General features: G+C 47.9%; 1 long non-coding RNA gene across 1 annotated transcript; it reads right to left on the bottom strand.

Moving 5' to 3' along the window:
* Nucleotides 1–4,172: 4,172 nt before the first annotated feature.
* Nucleotides 4,173–19,412, bottom strand: LOC306654759. The gene is made up of 3 exons (XR_013762052.1): nt 19,300–19,412; nt 17,107–17,174; nt 4,173–4,743 (listed from the first exon to the last, which is right to left on the bottom strand). It is a non-coding gene; the product is annotated as an uncharacterized lncRNA (long non-coding RNA).
* Nucleotides 19,413–20,253: the final 841 nt, after the last annotated feature.

Here is a 20,253-nt window from a genome sequence, read left to right as displayed (position 1 = left end):
ATCCCAATTTAAGGAGCGACAAGGAATGCAGCCTCCCTCTAGTCCGCCATCTTGGGTCTTGCACAGTGCACATCTTGAACTGAATCCTACTTGTCATAAAACCTTACCCCTTGTCCAGTTGTTACCAGGTGGTTCAATGCCAGTCTCAGTTTTGAACGCTTGAAAACCTCATTACCAGTCATTCTATGAGGACACTATGCTGATCCCAAACACACCCCATATTCATCTGGGTGGCAAAATCTCCTGGTCTCTTTTTATCCAGGTGAAATTCTTGCCTCTTTTTTCTCACCTGGGATTCTACCTGTGGTTCCTCTCTAGCATTTTTCTTTTTCTTTTTTTTTCTTTTTTTTTTTTTTTTTTTTTGTGGTACTGGAGATTGATTGAACCCAGGGGTGCTTAGCCCCTGAGCCAAATCCCCAGCCCTTATTTATTTATTTATTTTAATTTATTTTTTTATTTTAAGACAGGGTCTCACTAAGATGCTGAGCCTGGCTTTGAACTTACGATCCCCCTGCCTCAGCCTCTGGGGTTGCTTGGCTTATAGGCCACCACTCTCAGCCTCTTTAACCTTTAACACCCCTGAATTTCCACAGCTAGTCCCCTAACTCAGCCTCACTTTCCTGCCCAGGATCCACAGGGTCCTGCCACCTCCTCTTCCTTCCCCAGTACCCATTGCCACAGCCTGGGTGACCTTCCAAAACCACAGACCTAAACATAATGCCTCCCTGCTTTGAACTCTTCAGTTGACCACCTAGAACCAGCTGGATTGAATTGGCCACCTTTAGCATGACAGTCAAGCCCTTTAATCAGCTGAATTCTGCCTGTGACTCTTTGTAGTGTCTCAGTGAGCCACACTTTCTTAGCAGCCTCCCAGCCTTTGCTCATGCTGGCTTCTCTGCTTGGAGCACCCTTTTACCACTTCTATTCCTGGATGGTTTAAGCCATCTGTTGGGGTAAGAACTCTGATGCTGCCCTCTTCATGAAGCCAGAACTGGGGACAGGCAGTTAGAGTAGAAATAGGGGATCAGGTCAAATCGAGGAAATGGAGGCCATAAAAGCCATCTGCCTCTGGAATTTGGAGACTGCCCCTGGAAGAATGGAATGTCAAGGATCTCTGGAGCCCATTGATTACCAAATTTACCTGCCCTTATCAAGGACTGCAGGCAAGGAGCTGCTAATTAATGCCCTCTGGGCCTTTGCCTGGCTGAATCACTTTGGCCCTCCCCCTGCCCATTCACTTCTTACTTTATGCATCTCACCTGCAAAACCAGGCCTAGTCACATAGGCAGGAAGGAGAGATAAGGGGAGAAAGAATTGGAGAACAAAAGAGAACTTAACCTATAAAAGTTGTAGGGCGAGCTCACTTCTTGGGACTTTAGGACATCAGCCATGGCCCCCTTCTCCCTCCTGGGAGAAGTCTGTATTATTACCTTTAAATAAAACCTACTTAATATGCTTGCCTTGGCGTGCTTCTCTGATGTTATACTTCAATACCTGAGGAAGCAAAACTCATCACCGGTAAACGGAGGTATCATTCACATGTGAAGGGACATCCATCAGTGTAACACACCTGGACTCCCTTCTCCTCTCCACTCTCCACTCTCCAGGAGCCTCAGCGTTGCCTCATCCAGAAAGTCATTTGTGGTTGCCCAGCTTGAGGTAGGTGCCTCCTCTATCCTCCATCGTCTCCTTGTTTGAAAGGGTGTCAGACAAATCAGTTATTCAGACTTGGGTATGTGGCCAGCATTTTTTCAAAAATGAACAAAATAAGCTTGTCTCTTCCAGGAAAATAACTGAGAGCACTTATTGGCAATGATAAAATTTGAGCTTTCAAGTGAAGATGGGAATTTTGGCAAACTTGTATCTGCTACCATGAGTTTAACATCTTTCCAGTTTTTATGACTTTTCTAATGAAGTCTGTTGTGATTTTAAAATTACTGGAGTCCTAGGCCAGAGGCTTGACTCCGAGGAGGGGGGTCCCAACAAATCAGGTACAGTCATTTGCCCAAAAAAAAAAAATGGAAAAAATAATGGTGTCAAGGGTAATGAGACAAGGAAGTAATAGGAATTGCTATAGTTGTGTTATGTAGTAATAATAAGCTGTATTTGGTATTTGCCTGAACTTGTAAAACTAAAGGCGCCTGGTGACAAACTTGCTGTGAGACAGGATGACACTCCTGAACAATGCTGATATGAACCTTTATCTATGATTTGAGTAGTGGCTCCTAGTATAGTCGTGTTCTGGTCTTTATCAATGAAGACCAGAGCATGACTGGGCTGAAAATCACTACTTAAACCCCTGGACCTTTTGAGCAAACTGTCAGCAGCACCGTGACCAGAGAACTCCAGGTCGCTCTGTCTCTTGACTGCCCCGGCTGCTGTCCACTCCATCACTGATTGCTGATCGACCGTTGTCACCGAGGCCAGACGACTGACCACCCAGCCTCTGGCTTATCGGACACCCAAGGACATCTGAGGAGCTGAGAGAGGCTACGGCTGAGAATCCCCTTGGTCTTCCTGACTGACTTCTTGGCTAAGAGATGTTGCATTGAGTAAGTCCATGGGGATCGGACTCTAGGTGAACAAGGGAGTGAATCTTCAATGTATTTTAACTTGCTATTATTAGGAATGTTGAGTGTGCACTGTATGAATAAAATGCACTTGTTGGAACCAAACTTGATTCCATGCTCATGACAGTGTAAGGCCCCCAAAAAGGAAACCCCAACTCTGTCCCATGGATCTACGGCAACCCCAATCAACCGCAAGAGGTGTTTATTCCAGCGGGCTGGGACCCAACTCGAGGAGTCCCTAGCAGAAAATCTTGTAGGTTTATAAAGGCAGAAACCACACATCGGGAGGTGTCGCACATGAAAGGGAAAAGGGGGACAAAGCTGCCGGGAAATTTCAAAGGGGGTCTGGGTTTGCTGATAACATACAACATGTTTCACAATGTTTTACAAAAGGGCGTAGATTCTGGTCAATAGTTTCTGGTAATCATTCTGTTTGATCACTATCTGGCTATCTGGCTCAATTTACCCTTTTATTCTCTGTTTGGGGCTGTTTCTTGGAACAGCTTTAAGGGCTTTGTTCCCATTCCTGGGAGGGTGACCTTAGGGAGTTGAGATGACTGGGAGGGGTGACCTTAGGGAGTTAAGATAACTGGGAGGGTGACCTTAGACAGCTTAAAAAAATGTCCATTCTTTCAACAGTAAGCAGGAAAGGAACTTTATATGACCATATTGTGAAGACAAAGTGAGATCAAGTATCTCAGCCCTGTCTTCTAGGAGTTTTAGGTTTGAATAGAGGAAGAATTGGGATGGGGGCAAGAGGTGTGCATCTCTATGCAGTCTTGGTCTTGTTGATCATTATCTCACTTGCAAAACCAGAACTGAGGTAATGGGTAAGTCCTTATGACTTGAGGGTACAATTTCCATTGTGTCTTAGGATGTTTATCTATCAGACCTGTGATCCTGGAAGGAGGGGGGCAATACAGTTCCGATGAGGTGATTGTTTCTGCTTGAGGAAGGAGGGCAGTCTCATTATGTGGTGACCTGCCTGCAAAGCTTCATTGATTTTGGAAGGTAGAGGACAAGGACTGGAGACTCCTTGTGCCACTCCAGGGGTCTGGAACAGGAGTTGTACAGCTGACAAAACAGTGGAATAACTAGTTTGCCTGACACTTTCAAACAAGGAGACTGGAGGAGAGAGGAGGGAACACTCAACCTGAGCAACCATAAAAGACTTTTGGGATAATCTTTTCCCACTGGGCATCTGCAGGCCCAAATGAAGTCAGTGTTTTTTAGCAAAGGCAGCCTTTCTAAGTCCCTATTAATGAATGTGATTTTTGAAAATACTGTCTGATAAAATGAATCAACATTTGAAAGTTCTGCATAATTCAGAAACCAATATCTTCCAAGTGAAAAATGCATGATGTTATGTATCATGTACAGGTAAAAGATCCATTCAGAATGCATGCAATAGATTTTAATGCAACAGAATACTAAAATTTCATTAATGTGGTTTCCAATTCAACTAACTAGGTGCAACTAACCTTTAAGAAGTACCACTTTGCGGGGCATGATGGCGTGTGCCTGTAATCCCAGCAGCTTGGGAGGCTGAGGCAGAAAGATCACAAGTTCAAAGCCAGCCTCTCAGTGATTAAGCACCCATGGTGAAGGATTATGGAAAATAATATTCCTACAAGACAGCTCCCCAAGAAAAATGGAGGGACAATGCAGCTCGGGAGGAAGGAGGGGAAACTCGCCAAGGATTAACCTCCCAGTAAATCCTTTTCTAATAACAATGGGTCCTAAAGGAAAGGGGCAAATACTGAATGCTGAGCCATAAACTTTGGCCTTCCCCCATTGCCAATTAGTCCTAAATGGAGGCACAGCAAATATTGAAACTCTGGTAAACAATGGATCCTAGAGAAAGAAAAGCAATAGGCAAGATTTGAGTACTCATCCCTTGGGATCTGGACCCCTCTCTCCCCAGACAACACTGAGTTTCAACCTTTTTACAACTACCCTCCTAAGTTAAAATTTTAACCTGTACAACTAGTCCAAACTGCACATGCACGGCTTCCAATGATTAAACCATCCTCATTGTACCCTATAAAACCAAAATTCCCTCTGTAACTGAGGACCATTTTTGCATCTGGAAAATGAGGCCGATGGTGCCCGAGTCCACGAATGAATAAAAGGCTTCTCTGAGAGGTCTTCATCCATCGTTTTGCACTTACACCTACAACCAAAAAATTAAAAGATAATAATAATCTGGGTTTTATTTTTATTTTTGTCACTGGGGATTGAACCCAGAGGTGATTTACCACCCAGTCACATCCCCAGTCCTTTTTATTTTGAGACAAGGTCTGGATAAGTTGCTTAGGGCCTCACTAAATTGCTGAGGCTGGCCTCAAACCTGCAATCCTGGGCTGGGGTTGTGGCTCAGTGGTGGAGCACTTGCCTGGCATGTTCGAGGCCCTGGGTTCAATCCTCAGCACCACATGTAAATAAATAAATAAGTAAATAAATAAAGGTTCATTGACAACTATAAAAAATAATAAAAAAAAACAAAAAATCCCTGCAATCCTCCTGCCTCAGGCGTCCTGAGTTGCTGGATTACAGGTATGCACCTCTGTGCCCATTGAGGTGCTACTCTGGGTTTTAGAAAATAGGACTAAATGCTGAGGGCCAACAGGTTGTGTAAGGGATGGGGGCAGTCTGCTCTCTGGAATCAGCAGATAAATGCAAGGTGTCTGAGTCATTCAGAACCCCAAATACTTAATACTTATCAGCGTCCAAAGCAGCTGACACAAAGATGCACTTAGCAAGGGGTATGTGCTGCTCCAGGGAGAAAATGAGGGTAATTGAAATTAACTTGGCTCCTGCAGTTTTTTTTCCTCCTTTACTAATCACCGGGAAATCTGCTGCTAGCTGAGCAGGAGGGCCTGAGGGCCAATGCCCCAGGGAGTCCAGGGCTCAATTAAGCTTAGGTAAATTGGATTTCTGGCCCTGAGGCCAAGGGGCTGGGGTTGGCATTGAGGCATGAGCTGCCAGACGGTATTAGACCAAGGGCTGGCCAGATGGGTCCAGCAGCTAATTTAATCTGGCTTCCCAGAAACAAGACTTGGAAGGCCAGAGCTGAGGACCTGGAGAGCTGGGAGGGCAGGGCCCTGTGTGATGCTGAGCCCTCTTTGTGGCCCACTCCAGGGAGTCCTCTGCCTGGCACCTGGCCTCTGCCTGAAGTGCCCTAATAATCCTGACAGGCAGTGGTGGGTGGTAGTTAGTCCTAGGAAAAACCTTGGGGCCCAGGGCTTACGGTCCCCACACAGGTATTAGCTGACTCTAGGAGTGAATCTGGGTGACTCTCTCTTCAGCCCTAATATTCTTGCTTCTTTCCTCTATTAGAAAAAAATAGAGCCATGAAACTCAGAATGGGAGAGGCTGAAAAAAAAAAAAAACAAAGAGAGAGACCATAGGAAATCCAGTTAGGAAGTAAGAGAAGGTTACAAAAAAAAAAAAAAAAGAGTAACAGAAAGAAACAGTGGGAGGATACATTTAGACAAAGCAAGAAACAAATACAGACAGACTTAAGAGTACATGAGTGTGAGACAGAAGGAAACAGAGAGCCCCTTGGAAGGGTGGGGGCTGTAAGGCAGCTTGGGACCCACGGCGATTCTAGCTGCCACTGGGCACTCCCCCTGGACTGCCGCCCACTCACTCGTCTCAGTTGCGGGCTCGCCAATAGCTCCCAGAAAAATGCACCTGGGACACAAGGTCTCACGCAAGAGACTTTATTATGCGGACGACTCACACGTCCGCTTCAGGGTGAAAAGAAAGGAAAAAGGAAGATGGCGTGTAGCTTCTCCCAGATATTGGAATCTCGCAGGCTGGAAGGAACCAATAGCGGAGGAGAATACTTGCAAGCTGACTGGTGAACCAATAGCTAGCTAGCATGTTAGGACATACCGTGGGAATCAGGAAAATGGTGGCAGCTTAAGCCGGAAATTCCTGTAACGTAAGAGGCGGGCAGAGCGCAGATTGACAAGTGGTTAGGAGGCGGGGTTATATTACATTCCCCCATTTTTGATTTTATAAAAAAAATATTTTTGGGTACATGGATGAAGGTCAGTCTTCTGTAATTACTTCCTGCTGAGTGTGGATGTAGAGCTGATTCAGGGGAGAGATCATTGTGGCAGGAAGAGTTGGGGACTTGATAGTTCCTCTGGGGGCACACCTGTAGCCGGGCTCCAATTTCTGTAAGATCCCGATATTTCTGTAATACAAGCTGATTAGTTGACATGGAAGTAAAAGAACAGGGGGTTCCCCTTTTTTCGGCTAGCATTCTATTGGAAGGAAAAATTAGGTGGTTAGGAAAATTACAAACAGGAATCCAGTCCTCATGGCTGGGCATGGTTGTCTGGTGTTTCAGTTGTCTGGTTCCCAATTTCTGGAATGGGAGAAAGGGTGGAGGGCTTCATGATCTTCAGTCTGAGACGAAGGGGTCCCACAGGAGTAGCCAAGTATCGGTTAGAAGAAACCTGTGGATTAGGAGCTGGAGAGGGGTTAGCATTTGACCAGAGATGAGGGCTGTCTCAGAATCCCTGTGGGAGAACTGTCCAGGTTATCTAAGGAGAAACTCAAGTGAAAGGGTCAGTCCAAGTAAAAGCAAAGAGATTTAGCACTGAAAAGTATGTGGTGGAAGAAGAGATAGAGGAAAGAAGGGTGTACACAATGGGGAAGGTGGGGACCACTGCTGAGTTAATGATGCGGAGGTCTTGCACTAAACGGTAAGATCCATTAGACTTCCTAACAGCCAGGATGGGAGTGTTGTAAGGAGAGTTGGCGGGGTGCAGGAAGCCTTTCTGCCTTAAATCCTGGATGATTGGTTGAAGTCCTATAAGGCTCCTTCGGGGAAGGGGACATTGGGCCTGGGCTGGGTAGGATGTTGGGTCCTTTAGATGAATGAGTACAGGTGAACATTTAGCTACAGAGGGTGTATGAGTGTCTCAGACCTTGGGGTCAACCAGGGAGGGAGGAAGGGGATATGAGGACACTGTTTGAGCTGTATATTCCTGTAGAGTCATAAGGAGAGGAATAGCAGAGGAGTCTTGGCTGAGGCGCATGGTGGGTGAGAAGGAAATAGAGGCACCCAATTTGGTTAGGATGTCCCTTCCCAGAAGGGGAATGGGACGTGAAGGAATTATTAAAAAGGAATGAGTAAAGCCAATTTGTCCTATATGGCAGCTTATTGGAGGGGTTTGTAAGGGGTTATATGGTTTTCCCTCTACCTCGACAAGAGAGGATTTGGCAGGGGAAGTGGGTACCCAAAACTCCCACAGCACTGAGAAGGTGGCTCCAGTGTCTATAAGGAAAGGGATCTATCTGCCTGCCTGCCACCCTAAGGGTTACCCGGGGCTCCTGAGTGGTGATGGTCGTAGGCATAGGTTTGGAGGTCTTCTGGGAGCTTGGGCACCCCTAGCGGTGGACAGTTGGGCAGGTCTAGCTGGCTGAAAGGCTTTGGCCAGCATTTGGTATTTTAATTTTTATTTTTTTTCTTCCCTTCCATTATAAACCTTGAATGCCACTGCTAGAACCTGTGGCTGTGGGGTAAGGGGTCCCCCATCCAACTGCCTCAATTTAACCTTTATGTCAGGGTAACTTTGGGAAAAGTAATAAGTCATAAGTAGCTGCTGTCCCTCCGGGGTTTCAGGATCCTGGTTAGTGTACCTGAGCATGGCCTCTGTAAGGCAACTTAGAAATGCTGACGGGTTTTCATCTCTGTCCTGTATTACTTCCTGAAGTTTGTCATAGTTAATGAATTTAATAGCAGGCTTTCGTAGACCTGCAAGGATGCAGGTTTGAAACCTATCCCCCTGTAGACACCCAGCCTCGGTATTATAGTTCCATAGGGGCTCCCTATCTGGTACTGCTTCAGCCCCAATAGGGTAGGTTGGGGTCGATTGATGAATCTCATCTGCATAATTGCGCGACTGTTCCCAAACTCTCCTGCGCTCCTCAGGGGTTAGGGTTTTGGACATGATCATGTAAATGTCAAGCCAGGTAAGGTTATAAGACTGGGTAAGGTACTGAAATTCCTTAATGAAGGTTGCAGGGTTGGTGGTGAAGGAGCCTAGCCGCTTCTCTATTTGGGACAGATCAGACAGTGAAAAGGGAAATGGACTCTGATTACTCCCTCCGCACCAGCCACCTCCTGTAAAGGAGCTAGGACATGTGCACAAGACCATGTGGTGGGAGCACTTGGTGCACTGAGTGGAGGAGCAGAAGGGGAAACAGAATGAGGCAAAGGAGAGGAATGAACAGGGGCTTCTGCAGGAGGAGGTCTGTAAGGAGATGATTCATTAGCTGGATCAAACTCAGAAGAGAAAGAAGGGTTAAAAGGGGGAGGAGAAGCCAAGAGAACGTGTTCAGGTTTTTGAGGCGAGCAGAGATTAGGTTTAGCATGAAAGAAAGGAAAAACACGAAGGGGAAAGTCTTTCCATTCACCAGGTCACCCACATATGTACTTAATTATACCGAGTATAATTATGCATATAATTATAATTATACCTAGTATAAAGCTAGAATTTAGGGTATCATAAATAGACCATTCTGATTTACTTTATCTAAAGGACAGTTTGGCTCTAATTCAGGGAACAGGTGAAGGTGTTTGAGATTGTTTAATAAACATCTCAGGGGCGAGTTTGCCGGGGTGGAAGTCCTAGATCCCATGGCAAAGACTGAGAAACACCTAAGTTAGTGATCGGGCATCCCACGACCATGTGTTAGGCAATGAGAAGGTAGTGCACAGGTCTGGTCTTCACACAGTATCAGTGTCTATCGGGCAATAGCCTAGAGAGTTTGAGGACCTGGCCAGGATTTCGAGCGCACCGAGAAAATAAGCCTCAAACCCTGAGAGAGAATCTCAGCACCATCAAATTAGGAATCCACCCGGCAAATAAGACCACTATAGGGACCAACAATAACTTTGAAAGTCGTGGCTGGGGGTACCCCCACACCTCAGCAGCCTCAAGAGCCCTGGATACTCAACAGTCACTTCTCAGGTCAGCAGAAGTGTGTTTAAGTGGTCTAGGGGACCTGCCTAAGGGGAACTCACCAATTTGCAGTCCGGTGTTGCATGTAGAAAACTGGGCGTCCAGGTAAATGGAAGGTGAGCCTGTATCTGCGGGCACTGGAGTATTGGATGGGGTTCCGCTTGCTTAGTTAGCAGAAGGATCCATCCCGGGTTTCGGCACCAGATGTAAGGCAGCTTGGGACCCGCAGCGATTCTAGCTGCCGCTGCACACTCCCGCTGGACTGCCACCCACTCACTCGTCTCAGTTGCGGCTCGCCAATAGCTCCCAGAAAAATGCACCACGGACATGAGGTCTCATGCAAGAGACTTTATTACGCGAATGACTAACACGTCCGCTTCAGGGTGAAAAGAAAGGAAAAAAGGAAGATGGCGTGTAGCTTCTCCCAGATATTGGAATCTCGCGGGCTGGAAGGAACCAATAGCAGAGGAGAATACTTGCAAGCTGACTGGTGAACCAATAGCTAGCTAGCATGTTAGGACGTAATGTGGGAAGCAGGAAAATGGTAGCAACGTAAGCCGGAAATTCCTGTAAGGTAAGAGGCGGGCAGAGCGCAGATTGACAGGTGGTTAGGCGGCGGGGTATCGGCTTTATATTACAGGGGCAGGTCAGGGACAGGCTGAAGTGGATGAAGACCCACTGGAGTAACGGGTTTCTGGTCACAACACGGGGGGTGGGGAATTCCACCACAGCTGGGGATTGAAAAGGTTCTGTTGGTTCTTGGGGCAACGGGAGGAAAGATAGCACATATCTTTACTTTTATGTTAGAATTTTGTTACCTAACTGTGACTGGTAACACCAGAGTGGTCATTTCTCATGTGAGTGACTCTGGGGCCCCACCCCAGGGCCTGTGCACGCTAGGCAAGCGCTCTACCATTGGGCTACATTCCTCGCCCCAGAGCATTCTTTGAGAACTTTTTGTCCCCTTCTCTTTTAAAGCAAAACTAGTTCCCAACCTGGACTTAAAGACCCAGTCCCAGGGGTCAGAGAAGGCCCCACGGTTCCTATTCTTAGAGAAGAGGGGATGGTGGATTCTTCTCCCTGCCTCTCCTGGTTGCTTTCTTCAACCCATAGGGTTCAGGATTCCAGGTTTTGAGCAGCTCCAGTTGCCTAGGCTCCCAGTCAGTCAGTGACATGTAATCTCTGATTCTCTGAGCCAGCTCCATTCTGGGCCTTGGATTGTCATCTTAGCTGTCAGAGCTGCAATGGACAAGACAGGCCTGCATAGCATCCTGTGGTCCTGATTGACCATGACCAATCAGAATTGGCCCTACAAGCATTAATCCTCCATCACTTTCTGCCAGCCAGCCCTTCCAGAGGTCACACGGTAGGAGTCCCTGTGTCCTACTCTGTCACCCAAAACTTGTGCATGATCCAATCCCTTTGGGTCCTTGTTCCCTGGGACTGAGCCCACAAGGCCTAAAGGGGTGAGAATCATGTCAGGGGAAAGCTGTCCACCTGCCCCTCTCCCTCTAGGAGCCCATTTCCTGTTCTCCCACCCACCTACTTTGGCCCCAGGTATCCCTCACCTGCACCCAATCAAGAACATTTTCCTGTTGTCCAGGAACTCCTGGGGCAGGGGTATAGAGAGTTTCAGAGTCTCCTGGGCAGTGATCCAGAGGTAATGTGCAGACTTGAATAGCAGTTCATAACCTGCAGACTACACATCGAAATCTTCTGGGGAGATTTAAAGGCCACCTGTGCCAGGACCCCACCCCCAAAAGACTGTGCTATAGTTGGTCCAGGGTGTGGGCAGGACACCAGGACTTTTAAAAGCTCCCAGGGAATCTTAATATGCATCCAGAATTAAGAACCAGTGTCCTTGAGCCATGGCTGCCTGAGCCAGGAAAGGTGGTTTGCCGAGGTTCAGAGAAGGTCAAACTCCAGCTGGTGGTAGGTCAGTTAGAAGGGAAAAGTGGTACCGACCAGAATTCCTCTATCACCTCCCTTACTCCTCACCCTCTCCAGCCCTAGAGGCAGCTGCTCTGTCTCTTACCTTTGTCTATGTTCACTCTGGCCTTAGGGAGCCCTGGTGTTGATGTCTGTGCCCACTTGTTACTCTCTGACACGACCACACCCAGGAGAAATGGAGGGGCAAAGCTCAGAATACCCTGAATTGGTGCTACACAGGTTCAGGCCTGTGGACCTCCTCGCTGGACACTGAAGTAGGTGCCCCTTCGCTGTGGAGGCCTCAGCAATTTCCTCCCCCTCTCAGGGCCTCATCCTCCTCCCTGACAGTAAAGTCTCAGACTCTCAGGGAGAAAACACCACCATGTGGTCAGTTCCTCCAAGGCCAGGCCTTGGCAAAGCCAATAGCAGCCTCTAGGGGAAAGTGGATGCCCTATCTTACCCTCCCTGTGCCACCCAGCCCTGCAGGACACAGACTTCCAGAGTCAAGGGCTAATGGAACTGATAAAATCAGACCTCTCCCATGGACATGGAGTGAATGAGCTCTAATAAAGACCTTTCTTTGGGGCTTCCCTGTGGTCTGCTGAGGAGACATCACTGGGAAACATGTGCCTTGTCTGATTCCTGCAGGCCTAAGGGAATCCCTGGAGGGCTTTGTGTCCAGGTGACCAGCAGCAGAGTGGTGGCACTTTCAGAGCCAGCTGAGAGGCAAGGAATATTGGCCTCAGAGGGAGACACTCACCCAGACCTCCTCATTTTATCATGGTGATGGTGGGATGGCTTCTTGAGTGACTTCAGGGGCCACTCTGTGAACATGAACATGCCAGCTAAAGGGAATCAGAGTTCACTGGGTCCAGCAGCCTCATCACACAGCCAGGAAAGCAGGAGGGCTTTAAAGGCCACTTATGATGCGATCCCAAGAGAGGGGAGGCACTAAGGCCATGCATTGATCAGTAGCAAAGCTGAGACTAGCACCAGGCTCCCTGCCCTCTCAGGGGAAGTGTTTTTACAAAGCTTTGGAGGAAGGAAGGAAGAGATATGTAGGGGTGGGCAGACAGGAGTGGGAGACAGCTGAGTAGGGTCAAGAACCATCCTTCACGAGTGGGCAAGCTCTGTCCTCTTGTGGGAACTTTTATGTTTGGCATTTGAGGACTATTCTGTGCTCTGGCCACGCCTCACACCACACGCCTAACACTCACCTACAAGAGAACTTAGGCTCTGGAGGTGAAGAGGCCTCTGCCGGTCTGGAGTCCCTTCCTTCCCCCAGGGAATAGCCAGCCCCCAGCACCGTGGAGCAGGTGCTCAGAGCCCCTAGGCTGGACCTGCCAGCATCCTGCCAGATGCCTCACTGGGTGCAGAACATGGTTCTAGGCACTGGGAAGTTCAGTTCACCACCACCAAAAAAAAAAAAAAAAAAAAAAAAAAGACCGAAGACCATGTAAGTGAGGTGAGACCATAATATGGTGGGAAATTGCCTAATGTTAAAAACTTTACAGAAAGCAGGTAAATATTTGCAAGTCTCCATGGCCCAAGTATTCTGATACAGGAGTGAAAGCACACCAGTGGGTAGTGGGAGGGAGGGGAGGCAGGCTGGAGGTTACTTTCAGGGAGAGGAGGGAGAGGTAGAATGAGGGGTGTGGTGGCACAGAGTTTTCAGTGGCACCTGGTCTTCCCTCATGCTTTACTCTGTGCTCCCTCCTATATTTCAAAAACAACTTTTACCATTTTGTATTGCTTGGTTTCTTAGTGCGTTACCCTTGAATGGATTCACAGTGGTTCTGTGTACTCTGTGTGGTTCTCCACCTTAGATCAGGAGCACTCTCTGCATCGAGCAGGTGAGGGATGGAAGGAGAGAAGGGAAGAAGCAAAACAAACTCCTGGCCTTTCCGCACTACAGGTTTTATGTGTTTGAGTCAAGAAGTTGCTAGGGGTTTTTTTGTTTGTTTGTTTGTTTAATTGTGGTGAAACACACTAAACATGCCTTTATGATTCAGTGGCATTAAGTGCCCACTTTTCTGGGCAACCATCCACCACTGTCTAGTTCCAGAACTTTCTCATCACTTTCAAAAAAGCCCATACCTGTACAGCTGTCACCATCCATTTATCTGTCCCCTAGGCACTGGCTGCTACTAATCTGCTGACTGTCTTTATGAATTTGCCTGAGACGAGAAGATGTTTTGGTCTTTGTGTTCCTCTTAAAATGCAAATAAAGCAGAAGGACCCACAATTTATATTTCATTTTCATTCATTTCAGCAGTACCCACTCTACCTCCCTCTCCAGGTTTAGGAATTATTTAATCCCTTTGTATTGGATGGGGGGAAAACCCTAGGCTAAAAGTTAGGAGATAGGAGGGTGACACTGAGGATGTAGCTCAGTGGTAGAGCACTTGCCTAGCATGTGCAAGGCCCTGGGTTCAATTCCTCACACCGCAAGAAAGTTAGGAGACCTGGGTTCTAGCTCCTTCTGTCAGAAATTCTCTTTGAGCCTCAGTGTTCCTTTTTGGAGACATGGGAGGTGGATGCAGTGGATAACCTCAGGACCCTCTGCAGTCCTCACCCTTCAGCACAGTAGCAGAAGTGCACTGATGTGACTGAACGTAGGGTGGTACCTGGGTGCCAGGAGGAAGGCACAACTGGGGACTCTGCTGAGGGCCCAGACCTAGCCTGGGTCATTCCCCATTCCACCGGGCCAGCCCTGTCCGCGTTAGCATCGTGGCTGGTCTCTGCAGGCTGGATGTGTCAGGCTGTATCCTCAGGCCTGATCAGTGTTGAATCTCCCAGGAACATCAGACAGTGACCTCCCTGGTCAAGCAGGGTCAGGGGCAGTGGAAGGCAAGCTTTGGGTTGGAGGGGCGGAGGGTAGGGCAGGCGTGGCTATGGAGTGGGATGCCAGAGCCCATGGAAGCTGGGTTCTGGGATCTGTCTGGGACTGGGGCTCAGCACTGCCCAGGTAAACAGGTGTAGCAGAGAATACAGTAATAATCAAACAATCATAATCATCTCTTTCCTTCCCTTTTGAGAAAGGAGGCACCATGTCTGTGGGCACTCAGCCTCCTGGATATTACTATGAGTGAAGGGGGAAGGTTGAGATGCAGGGGAAGAGCAGCTAAGAAGGGCCAAATGGGTCCATTCCAGGAAAGATGAAGGATCACAAGAAGGAAAGACCTGGGACAGTGGGGGACTGTCCAGGTGGACCCAGAAGGGGAGGGTGGAGTTCAGAAAGACAGGATTTTTTAAAAACTTTATTTTATTTATTTTTATGTGGTGCTGAGGATCCACCCCAGTGCCTGGCAAGTGTTCTACCACTGAGCCACAACCCCAGCCCACAGGACAGTTTTGAGTTTTGAGTTTGAGAACTGAGAAAAGAGAAAGAGACCTGGACAACTTCTGGCAGGATTGGGCTTCTGAAAAGAAATGTTTGGAAGCATTCTGGAGGATGTTCTGTTGTGTGGTATATCATGTAACCCCCTCCTCCACATCCCCAAGGAGCCACCACTGGTGACTTACGTCACAACTCAGTGCTTTTGCAGTCAGATTGGTATCTTTTTAAAAATTTGTTTAAGAGTGCATTGGCTTGGCTCCATTTGAATTAGTGGGAGACAAACATTTTTAGCAGGTTTTGTCAGCAGTCCATTAGCTAAATATTTCCTGTTTTGTGTGTTGCCTCAGTCACTTTGTAAACCCTTGTGCACTAGGAGGATCCTCAGAAATCACCTATTTGGCCTGTAGTTCTCTCTCCTCAGCCTTGGGGTCTCCTGAATAGGTGTCCCCATTCAGAGGATAAGGGGAAACTGGGTCCTAGCTGAGGCAGCTGGCCATCAACAAAGGTTCTTCACTCTTCCCTCCCTTCAGCCCTCCCCCCCAATTCTCCCTTGGGCTCCCTGTGGCTAGGTTCCTACGTCTTCTCCCAGCCTCCCTTACACTTGCTGGAAAGTGTGTGTGATGCCCTGCCCTTCTGCACCTTGGACCACTATGACAATCTCAGGATTCTAGCCAGAGAAAGTGCTCACTGACCCAGCAGGGACTCCTCCATTGTTCTAGCAGTGGTGCAGCAGCCCTGGGAGACTCTAACTGTGTATCCAAATTCCAGGCTCTGCCAGTGTGGCCTCTGAGGAGCTGATGGACATAGCCCTCAGAGTGAGGGACTGTGAGTCCTTGGCCTGGTTGCAGTTCAGCCTCAGACTCCAGGTACCTGCTAATCTTCTTCCCCATGGCCTCTCTATGGCCTCTGACCTATCTGGGAAATGAGGTGGTATTGTTTTCCTCAACGGGTTACTAGGAGGTCAGAGAGAAGGGTCACAAAGTGCTGGCTCCAACACTACAGGACTCCCTCTATAGGACCCAAATTTCAACTCTCAGATACATATGAGAGATTGCCACCATTGATCTTAAATGCAACATTTGAGTTTCTGAAATTCTAGATATCTCTCTCTCTCTCTCTCTCTCTCTCTCTGCATGTGTGTGTACTAGGGATTGAACTCAGGAGTGTTTTACCACTGAGCTACATCTCCAGCCCTTTTTCATTTTTTAGTTTGAGACAGGGTACTACTGAGTTGCCTAGGAATTCACTAAATTGCCCAGGCTAGCCTAGAACTTGGGATCTCCTGTCTCAGCCTCCCAAGTCTCTGGGATTACAGGCATGCTCCACCACACCATCTCTTTTTCTTGGGAGTAAGGTGGGCCTCAGTGCTGTGATCTTATGCAAAGTCAGGGGCCTGCGGTGCAGGGAGATACCTTGCCCTCCGTTATCCTTCCACCCTCGTTGCCACGTAGACGTCCATCATTTCTGTCCATCATGTCTGTTCTGTGGTAGGCCCAGGATCTCCCTCCATATACCACACTGCTGCTGGGAAGGGAGAAATGCCAGGCACCCGGGTTGGGAGTTCTCCTTGCCTCTTCCCTCCCTTCCCCAACTCTACCATATCCTGTCCCCACATCAGTGAAGTGCCGAGCTGTCCTGGCTGCCGAGAGTGTGGAGAACAGGGAAAGGAGAAAAACATGAGTTAATGTCTCAAAACTTGCTCCCGTCACAATTGCTTTTATGTGGGAACAGAAACGTTTTGCTACACAGTCCTTCTGCGAGGACAAGGGAGAGAGGGAGGCAAAACAATCAGAGGAGATGAGTTCGGGAGGGCAGGGAGCGATGAGGATGCTCTCAGAGCCCCTCTGATGGTGTGCTTCCTGTGGCCCCTTCCTAATTACTGTGCTCTTTTTAAAGCCAATTAGCTGAAAGCAGTAATGGGATTTCACAGTGGGGCTCCCTGGCCATATGGCTCTGAGCCTCCCTGGGTGTATTGGGGATGGCATTCAGGAAGCTCTGAGAGTGACAGATGGGTTTGGTGACATTCAGGAAATTATGCAGACCTGCTCAATCCTGAGCCTGGGGCCCTGATTCATGGCAGGAGTTGGGAGGGCAGGGGCTGGGGAGGGAGGACAAATGTGAATTAGTGATCACAGGGGTGTGTTCTGCCAGCACCTTGGAACAAAAGGGCCTTTTAAATACAACTGAGAACAGATGTGTTTCCAGAGGGGCTGCTTTGAGGTAGAGGGGGATCTTCACTTGCTCCTGTCTGAAGACGCTGTGTGGAACCAGCTGTACCTACCTGAGCACATCACGTCTCCTTTCTGAGCTTCAGGTTCTTATCTGTGAAATGGAATACAACCAACTCTCCTGTGGGGATTAAATTTGTAAAGTCAGTGACCAGTACAGGGTCAATGTTCAACATATCATAGCAGGCCACTGTCCCACTGCCCGGGCAAGATGAAAAACACAGAATAGAGACACCAGCAAAGGGCAGGGGCAGGAGGGAGGAAACCACTTCTCACTCCCCTTGCCCATATCCCCCAGGAAGGTGTCCTCAGGAGCCTGGAAAATGCATAGGACTCAGGAGGAAGGGAATTGAGAAAGTCAGCCGAGAGCAGCACAGGCAAAGGCTGACACAGGAAAGTGTCCCAGGAAGTGGCTTCTCATACATTGGAAATGAGAAGAAAACAAGTTCTTGGGTGTTCTTGGAAGTCCCAAGACTTGGGCCCAGTCACTTGGGAGACTGAGGCAGGAGGATCAAAAGTATAAGGTCGGTCTCAGCAACTTAGCAAGACCCTATGTCAAAAAATCAAAAGGGCTGGGGATGTAACTCAGTGGTAGAGCACTCCTGGGTTCAATCCTCAGTACAAAACAAAACAAAACAAAACAAAAAGATCAAAGACTTTCTCAGGGTGCAATGGCATATACTTGTAATTCTAGTGGCTGGGGAGGCTGAGGCAGGAAGATCCTGAGTTCAAAGCCAGCCTCAGCAACTTAGTAAGGCACTTAGTTACTCAGTGAGACCTTGTCTCTTAAAAAAAAAAAAAAAAAGGACTGGGGATGTGGTTCAGTGGTTAAGCACTGGGTCAATCCTCAGTACCAAAAACCAAAACCAAAACCACAGAGTTTCTTCTGTAGGCAATGGAGATCCATTGATAATTCCTGAGGAGGTGACTGGCAGGGTATAATCTGGGTGCTAGAAGCACAGATCTGGTGGCACTGTGGAGAGAATATTGGAGTTAGAAAGGCCAACCCAGGTGAGAGGGGAGGAAGCGGGGCAGGAGTGGGTGTCAAGACATGTAGGTAACATGTGTCGCGATGGTAGAATGAACAGGTCTTAGTAAGCAGTGGTCATGGCTGACGGGGTTGGGAGGTGGTCTAGGACGATGCCCAAACAGCAGGTTAGGAAGTCTGGGGGCCTGGGGTTACAGAGATGGGATGTGGAGTGGACGGTGGACCTGAGCAAAGTGAGGTACTTGAATTGGACTTGGTGGGTTTGAGGAGCAACCATCCAGGCAATGACCAGCAAGACATGGGAGTCTGAATCCCAGGCATGTGTTTAGCTCCTTGTTTGAGGTTCCCCACACCCACCCCACCCTCAGGGTGCTGTTGAATGGGTGTCCCTCTCCTTGGTGTTGGCAGTGGAGGTACAGGGCAGCCTGGGCTAAGTGCTGTGTGACCTGGGTCGGCTGCTGCCCCTTGCCTCTCATGCTCAGTGCTAAGCCCGGTCCAGGACAAGGGGGTCTCTAAAGTGTGGGACCCAACTTTCCATTTCTCCCATCAGACCTCAGAACAGGTGTACATTTGTGGCCTGGCCCTGTGGCTCTGGTCTTCTGGACTGTGCACCCTGCCCTGCTGGGATCTCTGTTAGTTGTAGAGAATGAACCTTAGGATGGCTACCTGGGGCTTGGCCATTTCTATCAAAAAATAAAGTTATTTAAAGATAAATTTAATCTTCTTTATTGTACTTGGTAATTAAAAATGGAATTGGATGTTTTAATTCTGCTTCCTGGCTTAAATGAGCCATGTGAAGGTGGCACTGGGCAGCTTTCCGAGGCCTCGTGAGGCCTGGCAAAGGGGTTCTTCAGAACTCCACTGGTGTTACTGGAAGAAGCAAGCTGTTTTCTGGGAAAAGGAAAGGATCAACAAATGGCAGAAAATTGGAACTCTTTTTGAAAAAACTACCTGGGAAATTACCACTAACTAGACGACTGATTCAGAGAATGATGAGATGACCTAACACACACACACACACACACACACACACACACACACACACACACACACGTTCTCTCCCTACATTTCATAATCCTCATTCAACTGTCATCATTCCTTCCACAAACGTTTACTGAGCATCTCTTTGTGCATCAACACTGTCCTACTAGACTCTGGGAACACAGATATGAAGATAGGATTCCACAGGGATGAGCCTGGCCTTTGGGGTATCTGGGGACCCAAATCCCATTCCTTTGTCACTTAGAGCATGACTTACCTCCAGCTGGACTGATTGCTTCTGCAGTGAGCACGTGACCTTAAGTGTTCCAATCAGAGGAAATCCCAGGACTTCAAAGAAAAAGTGCTTTCTTCTGGATGCTTCAAAGGATGGATGTGAGACCTGGAAGAGCTGCAGTAATTTTGCAACTATGAGAAAGGCTGGACAGAAAAGGAAACAATTCTACAGAAGAGAACAGAGCCCTGGGAATGCAAAGGAACACAGCCAGAGGCCCGATCGAACTTCTTCTGATTGCCAGATTTTACTGGCCAGCCTACACATTCCTTCTATTTAAACCAATTCATTCTAACTGAAATGAGCACATATTGTGTACGTGCTATTTACATGACAAATCTAATTTAGTTCTTACAAACAGCCTTTTAATATAGAGATTGGCAGACTCATTTTATAGATGGAAATACTGAAGCCTGTGGTTAAGAGACTTCCTGAGGTCACCCCATTAGTCAATAAGGGAACTGGTGTTTGAAGTTTGTTTTCATAATCCTTTTCTTTTCTTTTCTTTCTTTTTTTTTTTTTTTAATAACAGGGATTGAACCCAAGGGCACTTAACCACTGAGCCAAATCCCCAGCCCTTTTTTATATTTTTATATAGAGACAGGGTCTTGCCGAGTTGCTTAGGGCCTCGCTAAGTTGCTGAGACTGGCTTTGAACTTGTGATCCTCCTGCCTCAGCCTCCTTGCTGGGATTACAGGTGTTACACCAGGGTACCAGCTCCACAATCCATTTCCTGCGAACCAGAGCTGTTTGTTGTCCTGGCATGGGGGAAACTTCCTCAAATTCTTCTCTCTTTGGAATCCCCTTGGCTGATTTTCTTTTCATTTCTTTCTTTTTTTTTTTTCCTTTTGCACTTTTGAGTTTGAGAAGGGGTCTCATTTCACGGCCGGGTGGACAAGGCGAGGCTATACAACTCTAGGCCCTTGCAGGTAGATTGGG

This window comes from Sciurus vulgaris (assembly GCF_902686455.1).
Source record: "Sciurus vulgaris genome assembly, chromosome: 2".
Lineage (NCBI taxonomy): Eukaryota > Metazoa > Chordata > Mammalia > Rodentia > Sciuridae > Sciurus > Sciurus vulgaris.
The sequence above is the reverse complement of the archived record's forward strand: the minus strand, read 5'-3'. Positions and strand labels throughout refer to the sequence as shown.